This window comes from Camelus bactrianus, chromosome 1 (assembly GCF_048773025.1).
Source record: "Camelus bactrianus isolate YW-2024 breed Bactrian camel chromosome 1, ASM4877302v1, whole genome shotgun sequence".
Classification (NCBI taxonomy): Eukaryota; Metazoa; Chordata; class Mammalia; order Artiodactyla; family Camelidae; genus Camelus; species Camelus bactrianus.
The window spans coordinates 4,178,682-4,187,091 of NC_133539.1; the positions used below are offsets into that span (position 1 = coordinate 4,178,682).

Sequence of the window (8,410 nt, forward strand, 5' to 3'; positions counted from 1 at the left end):
GAGAGTCCCTGTACAAACTCTTACATGAACTTAGGTTCTCACTAAAGACTGTTTTCTGACTGAGACCTAGAAAAACTAAGAGACTAGTCACCCTCCTGAAATAGAGGAAGGGGAAAAAAATCCATGTTCACACTGCATGTGGTTCTGGTGGGTGCGACGGGGGATACGGTAGATGATAGGCTGGTGGGTGCGACGGGGGTGCCTTGTGGAGTGTAAAGGTCCAGGTGGGCCCCCTCAGCCCTGCTGAACGGGGAGGCCGGGCTCCGGTGGGACGAGGAGAGTGGCAGGACGAGGCGCTTGGTGGCCACACCGTGCAGGACTTGAACTCCTGAGAGGGTTGACTGGGGGAGGTTGGACTCAGGTCCCAGGAAGTAGAATCCAGCAGGGATTGGGCTCAGTAAGACCAAGACCCTGGACCTGGGACATACGAGCGGAACTTGCTCAGAAGGCTCTAGCCAATAAAACGGGGTGCAGGGTCTAATTAATTTCTCTACAATGTGTGAGAGTTTCAAATGCTGCATATCCTTATCCACATTTGGTATTGTCTGATTTTTTTAATTTTAGACATTCTGCTAGATTTGTAATGGTATCTCACTGTGGATTTAATTTGAATTTCCCTAATAACTAATGATGTTGAGCATCTTTTATTTTTTATTTTTATTGATTTTTAATGGAGGTACTGGGGATTGAACCCAGGACCTTGTGCATACTAAGCACATGCTCTACCACTGAGCTATTACCCTCCTCCTTAAACAGCTTTTAAAGTGTTTGTTGAACATTCATATATCTGTTTTGTAATATATCTGCTCAAATCCTGTGCTCATGTTTTAATTGTGTTGTTTATCTTATTAATGGTTTGTAAGCGCTCTTTACATATTCTGGATACAAATTCTTTGTCAGATATATGTGTTATAAATATTTACTCGCAAACTATGGTTTACTTTATCATTTTATGAACAATGTCTTTACAAGAACAGAACTTTTAAAATTTAATTAAGTCCGATTGATAATTTTTTTCTTTTGTTTGTGCTTTTGCTGCTGGGCTAAAAAAATAATTGTCTATTCCAAGGACACGAAGATGTCCTCCTATATATTCTTCAACAAGATTTTTAACTTTAGTTTATTGATCAGTTTCAAATAAATTATTGGAACATTTGCTTGATCTTTTCAAACTCTTTAAAAAATATGACATGGGTCTAAAGTAATCTATTTTTAGGACTGGTTTATCCCCTCTACTAAGATGCAGCCCTTCTGGTGTCTGTAACAATTGCCCTATGTACTCAGTGAATAATTGCTGCCTGGTGGGTACCTGGATAATTCCGCATTATAAGTGAGTTCTGGGAATCTTTTAGCCTATGGTTACCAAAAATAATTTTTCTTTCCTCAGTAATAGTCCTTTGCCCATCCTTGTGGATTTTCATCCTAGACATGTGCAGATTCATATTCAAGAGACTCCTGATGTAGACTTTGGGAACTCTTTCTCTGCACAGCCTCCTTCTCTCCGGTGCCCTGCTCCACGAGTTCTAGCTGCTACACGCTTCCTGAACTGTAGCCTTTTCCCTCCGCTCAGCAGATTACTGGGATCTGCTTTTGGATTTCTCTTCTCTGCCTTGTGGTCAAGAGAGCCTGGATAGCCATGGTGTTTACCTCATTTCTTTCCCTTTAATTAGGATTCAAGTTCTGTATAGTATACCATCCAATGTCTGAAAATATGTACTTCATATACTTTGTCCAGTTTTTCTAGTTCTTTTTAATGGCAAGAGTGCAAATACTATGCCAGTTACTCTTCCATTGGCAAAAGCAGGAATTTGTATTTTTAAATTTAATTCTTATATCCTTAAGAGTTTGGTATTATTATTAATCCCATTTTACGTTTAGAAAAACTTAGGTACTGCAGGTTCAGCAAACATTATACTACTTAGCTTACAATTATTTAGCTTTGTACCAATGATTCATTCATTTATTCAGCAAATCCTGAGCACTTACTTCATTCCAAGCAGTAGAGCATACATGAGTTTTGTGTTTATTCAACTTGCAGTTTCATGGTAGTGTCCAACACAGTGCCCGGACTGTTGTAAAAGATAAATAAAGATTTGCTGAATTGATACCAGTATTTGCAAGTGATGCCTTAGCTTATGTGTGGGTGGAGAGCCTCAGTCCTGCTTCCCCACTCGGTGTACTTCTGTAGTGTTCCTGGCTTGTGGTTATGCAACTTTGGCTTGGTTGCTTCCCATGACAGGGAGCGTATTATCACACAAGACACTGCACCCTGTTTCAGAACTCTAACTAACTGCAAAGTTCCCCAGCCAGGAAATTAAGTGGGAACTCGGCCAATGAAAAAGCACAGAGGTTTTCTGCAGAGAAGAAAGGGTATTAAGTAGGAAACTTGGGAGGCATGAAGACAGATTTCATTTATCACTTTTCCCAGAGCTCAAGGGTTGTTTATCTTCAAGTCTTCCAGGTCCCCACCTCTGTGTCCTTACTCAGCAGCTGGATGACAGCTTGTCAGAGATGCTGTGCAAGGAATCCACGTACGCTGTGTGAGCAGTGGGCTGGGGCTAGGCTGGTGTCCTCTAAGATGCTTCTGACTTCTTGGAGGTTTCGACAGGGGTTTTCTTTTTCCACTTCTCTTCGGAAGCTTTATTTATAGTCAGACCTAAAATGTGTAAAAGGTTAATCCCTGCAAATACACCCTGCTGTACTTTTTATTTTTTTGCTAGACTTCATGAAGGGTTTATTTCATGAAGCCTCTCCAATATTGTCCTCTGCAATCTATGATCTAATTTCATCTGGTCTGTGTCTACATTTTCCCACTCACATTTCTGAAACTTTGCTTCCACCCCTAAATTCTATTCTTTGCAGTTGATCTGGAAACTCGGGGGCAACAAGACTATTCTCAGTAGCTCAGTCCCTACAAATCCATTTCTCAATGCCTTCATTTGGGCCTTGGACAGACAGCCAGCCAGAAAATACAGGCCTCCCAGATATGTGCTGTGTTTGTAAACTGAGAAGTTTCTTCAGAAAGTTTTATTTATGTTAATAAAGCATTTTAATGTGCTTTGGAGAAAACAAGAAAAAAATCTAATTGAAAATAGGGAATAAAATTACTTTATGAATAACATTCCTCTATCATAGTGATTTCAGGCTTTGAATAATCTTGTTAATTCAGCTCAGCGAGGTTCCCGGGGCTGGCCCAGCAGATGCATAATCCAAGGAGACAATGGAGTGATTTGGATTGCTAGGCGCTAAAGCACACTTCCTGTCCTGCTGGTCTGCTCCTCTCAAAGCCCAGCAGCTGATGCAAGCCCTTTGGCTTGAGCCATGAATAGACCACCTGCTCAGCTATTAGACAAATACATTTAAAACTGTGAGTACGGACCTTTGGAATAAACTACTGTCGTAGATTACTTTTCATGTAAATATTTCCAATGAAATGCACAAGACAGATTGATGGTCAAGGCCGATAGTATTGCACATCAGATGTCTCTCTGCCGCACCAAATGGACAAAGTGTAATCCAGTCATCAGCTGGACTAGTCACTATGAGGCCCTATCTGAAAATTTCCAGCCAAGGATTTGCGAGTCTACCGGCAATTCTGGTAGAAAGTCCAAGTTTCTGACTTTTAAAATGTGCTACGATCTGATCCTTGAAATGCATGACCCATATATGGTTAGAAAACTCACACTCCCTCCCCACCATTATTCTCTCTGCTAATGTAAGCTGGGCTGTTTGCACCTCCCATTAACCATACATGCATCCTAGCTCTCAATATCAAGAAACCGATCCTGTAAGAAATTCTCTTGACATGGCCGTGCACAAGTAGTATTAACTATTTTTCTTTTACGTTCTTCCCTCAAGCCACATCCTGACCTTTCATCTTCTTTTTTTCCCTAGAGACTTAGCCCTGAACATGAAAACACGTTTACGATACGTTTGAAGATCATCCAGTTTGTGTTTTACACTCTTTTTTCTTTTTAAAACCTTATTATAAAACCTACGAAATCCAGAAAACCGCACACAACACATGCAGAGCTGAATTAGTCACCATGACGTGAACACACTTGTAACCAACACCCAGGTCAAAAACAGGACAATGCCGTCCATGCAGAAGCTTCTCCACATGCCCCATTCCAACCACACCAAGTCCCCGGGAAGGAACCACTCTCCCAACTTTTATAACGATAACTTCCTTGCATTTCTTTAAAGTTTAACCTCCAGCCGTAGCTCCCTGAACAGTATTTTCTAGTCTCATTTATTTTTTCTAGTTTGGCAGTTTCTCGCGTCTCTTCTGATCTACAGCTTTTCTCTCCATCCCGTCCATTTCCTTCTCGTCCTTACACTTTACCTGTTGAGGTTCCTGAGCTGTTTCACCTGCAGAGCACTCCAGCTCGACTTTGCTGAATGCACACTCACCGCACAGTCCAGCATGCTGGTCTTCCTTCAGAGTCCCTGAAGACTGCGAGCTGGATCCTGAAGTTTGATTAGATTCAGATTTTCAGATTTGGTCCCTTTGGACAACTACAGGAAGGGGTGCAGTGTTCCTTCATCTGAAGGCACACAATATCTGGGTTTTTAAGAAAATGTTTGTAGTCATGTGTGTTCATTGCCCTAGTCTGTTAATGCATGAGTTTGTGTGTTTTGTTTTGTATTGTGATGGGAGGAGTTCACACATTGGTGATTTCGCCTTCATTTTTTAACAGGAAAACTTTTACAAAGAGATACTTCCTCACATCTACTGTTCGGTTACCCAGGAGTTTCATTCATTATATAAATAGCAATAAATGTTGTGTTTATTTACTGGGTTTCAAGACTTGCTGTATTTCCTCTCATTATTGTCCAGTTTTTAAAATAATCAGTTGGTTTCCTACCACTGTCCAAGAGTGACTAGTAGCTTTTTAAGAAAACATATCATTATGTGAAAGAATGGATTTAAATATATTTTATAGGTTTCCATTTATGGTAATCATTATTTGTATCGAAGCTCAAATTGTCCCATTTTGGCTAGTGGGACCTTCTCCATTTGAAATCAATCTAATAATTTTAATAGCCCCCATTCTTTATGATGTGAAAGATATTTGAAGCTTAGCTTGTTTATGTCCTGGTCCCAGACTTGAAATCAGCTATTGCTTTAAGAACGATTTCATTTTAATGGAAAATATGATTTCCAACCACAAAACAATAATCTGATTTGAAGGACGAGGAGGCTACTGGGGTTGGTCATTTATTCTAAGCCTCCCAGCATTTTTAATGGGAACATATGTGTTACATGCATGCGTACACAGACACACATGTGTATTCTTATGAGTACACACTGATACTTCTGATTCAAAATAAAACTACAACATAGTCTTACCATAAGATCCAGCAATCACCTCCTTGGTATTTACCCAAAGGAGCTGAGAACTTATGTCCACCCGAAAACTTGCACATGGATGTTTATTGCAGCTTAATTCATAATTGCCCAAACTTGGAATCAACCAAGATGTCCTTCAACAGGTGACTGGATAAATAAACTGTGGTGCATGAGACTATGGACTATTACTCAGTGCTAAAAAGAAATGAGCTATCAAGCTATGAAAAGACATGGAGGACACTTAAACATGTATTTCTAAGTGAAAGAAGCCAATCTGAAAAGGCTACATGCAGTATGATTACAACTAAATGATATTCTGGAAGAGGGAAAACTTGAGAGACAGTAAAAAGATGAGTGTTGCCAGGGACTGGAGTGGAGGGGGTGACAAGGCAGAGCGCAGAGGATTTTGAGGGCAGTGAAGCTACTTTGTATGAACTACAGTGGTGGATACATGTCATTGTACATTTGTCAAAACCCGTAGAATGTACAACACCAAGAGTGAACCGTAAGGTAAACAATGGACTTTGGGAAATAATGATATGTCAGAGCAGGTTCATGGCTTGTGACAAACGTACCACGTGGTGGGGAACGTTGTGGGGTGTGCGGAGGCTGTGCGTGTGTGGGGGCAGGGGGTGTGGATGGGAAATCTCTGCACTTTCCACTCAGTTTCACTGCAGACCTAAAACTGCTCTAAAAATCAAATCTTAACAAAAAGATAAGTAAGTAATAAATAAACTACAGGGAGATGCCCTAACCTTTTCTAAACTACATCTGTCTCCCCATTCTTCCAAATTAAGAACCTGCTTCCCCAGGACAGGAAGGATGACAGAACAGCCTTAACGACTTGTTTATCCCACTTCCACACACAACGGTCTCTGAATAGCAACACGAATACTGTCACCCCCAGAGTGACTGCTGGAAGCTTTAATCGTCTTGTTTTCAGGTGCTCTCCCTGTCTTTCTGTGACGCTAGATCTCCTCAGAGCACACGGCCAATTCATGTCACAGCCTGTCCCCTTCACCCACATTCAGACAGTTGTAGAAGTAACTATGTATTTAACGATGGCCACCAGTGTTGACATCAACGCTCTGCAGTCATTTTGGGTTTTCTGGGGTTATTTCCTTAACAAGTAAGGCTCATGTGTGATGATGTCGTTTTTCTGTGCATTTTTTACTTGAAAGTCAGTTCGTTTGGCTATAAAATTTCAACTCACATTTTCTTTGGGTTTTTTTTAGATGTTACTCCATTTTCTTATGGCATAAATCATTCCAGCCCAAAAGCCTGTTAATAATCTAATTTTTCCCCTTATATGCACTAATTCTTTGTGCCTAGATGCCCATCCATCTTTCTTTAAGTTCAGGAATCTTACTAGGTTGTGTCTTAGTCATTCTGGGTCAGTACTGTCAGGCACATGGTGTCTTTTTCAACGTGTAGCTTCCACGTGTAGAGTGTGTATGTAGTTGTTCACAGAAACAGTATTTTTATGGGCACGATGACCCGCTGCCATTCTAGTGGGACAGTAGAGTGGATTCTGGAATTCCATAACAAAGTTTGAGGAAGGCTCATCAAACTACAGCCTGTGGACCCAGTCCTCATGGCCCCCAAGCTAAGAACAATTTTTACATTTTTCAATAGTTAAATTTGAAATCGTTGCCCAAGTTCCTACCTAATGCCTTCCATATTGTCTGGTGGCTCTCACAGTCTGAAATTTTTACCACCTGGTCTTTAGAGAAAATGTATGTTGACCCCCATTCTGAAAGAACTATTGCAGTAAATAAGGGAAAGTCTCCAGCAGACAAGATGGAACCCACCAAATCCCGCCACGGACCAGATCCATCCCAGATGCTGCCGGCGTGCATGTCCTGGGCTCCTCCTGCCCTAGACCTGCTCCTTTAGAACTTCCTGCTGGGGCCCTGACTCCTTCCTCCCCGTCTCCTTTTCCGCCTCTCCAGAAAGCTCCTCTCCCAGTGTGTGAGGGGGGGTGGTCATGAATTCATTCACATTAAAAAATCCCCTGGGAAATGTTACACATTTGGATAATTTTTCATCATTACAGGGAATAGTGACTTTAAGACAAAGGGAAGGGTATCTGATTTTTTAATTCCAAGATTCAGCCTGTCAGTGTGTGTGCGTGTGTGTGAGAGAGAGGATGTGTGTAGTATGTGCATGCGGGATGTGGTGTGTGTCGTATGTGTGTACAGTGTGTGTGTGTGTGTGTGTTGACGGTGTGGCAGACTGGGGCTTCCCTAAGGCTCTGAAGTGCATGGTGGCTTCCCACCCCAAACTCATCCACAGGATCTGGTCATAGGCCTTCTGGATGATTCCAAAGCTTAACCAATGTCCACCTGGATACAGGCACATGTTCTGGAAGGAAGGAAGTGCACCAACTCTTTCCCACTCCCAACTGTAACTCACCTCCATCTCCCAAACCAGGCCAGGGGGCTATCAGGACACTGGGGTGCAGGCCTCAGGCTCTGTCAGGATTTTATTGAACAAGCTCTGAATAAATGGAAAGAGATCACGTTCTTGGATAAAAAGACATAATCCTATTTTAAAAAATACCAATTCCCTTGAAATTGCAATCTCAAGAGGATTTGGGGGTGGGGGAATAGAATTAAATAATTATATAGGAAAGAAAAGAAGCCTGAAAAAGAACGCTAATGAGAGAAATGTACATTTCAGGGGCATCAAATCAATATTGTTTCAGCAGGAAGAGATGAATGAATTAATGTAATAGAACAGAGGATCTGGGAGTCAATTCTAATGCTAAACAGAGAAATTTAATGTATGATAAGGGTGGAGGTGACATTTATTTGGGAAAGTTGACTTATTCGAAAAGCAATGCTGGCCCAATGTATGGGCTGTCCAACTGGAAAAAAAATAACAGTGGACGCCTATGTCAGACCATATCCCCAATAAACTGCACACAGATTAAGGAAATTTATTTTTAAAAATCCCCCCAAAATTATAAACACAGTTCTAATGGTAAGGTGACTTCGTTAACAAAGAAAAGTGGAAAAGCTATGGACACATATTCTCCTATATAAATACTTATAT

General features: G+C 41.2%; 1 non-coding gene across 1 annotated transcript; it reads right to left on the minus strand.

Annotated features, from left to right (window-relative positions):
• Nucleotides 1–671: 671 nt before the first annotated feature.
• On the minus strand, nt 672–745 carry TRNAT-AGU (transfer RNA threonine (anticodon AGU)). Its single transcript has one exon. It is a non-coding gene; the product is annotated as a tRNA-Thr (tRNA).
• Between the last annotated feature and the right edge of the window lie 7,665 nt (nt 746–8,410).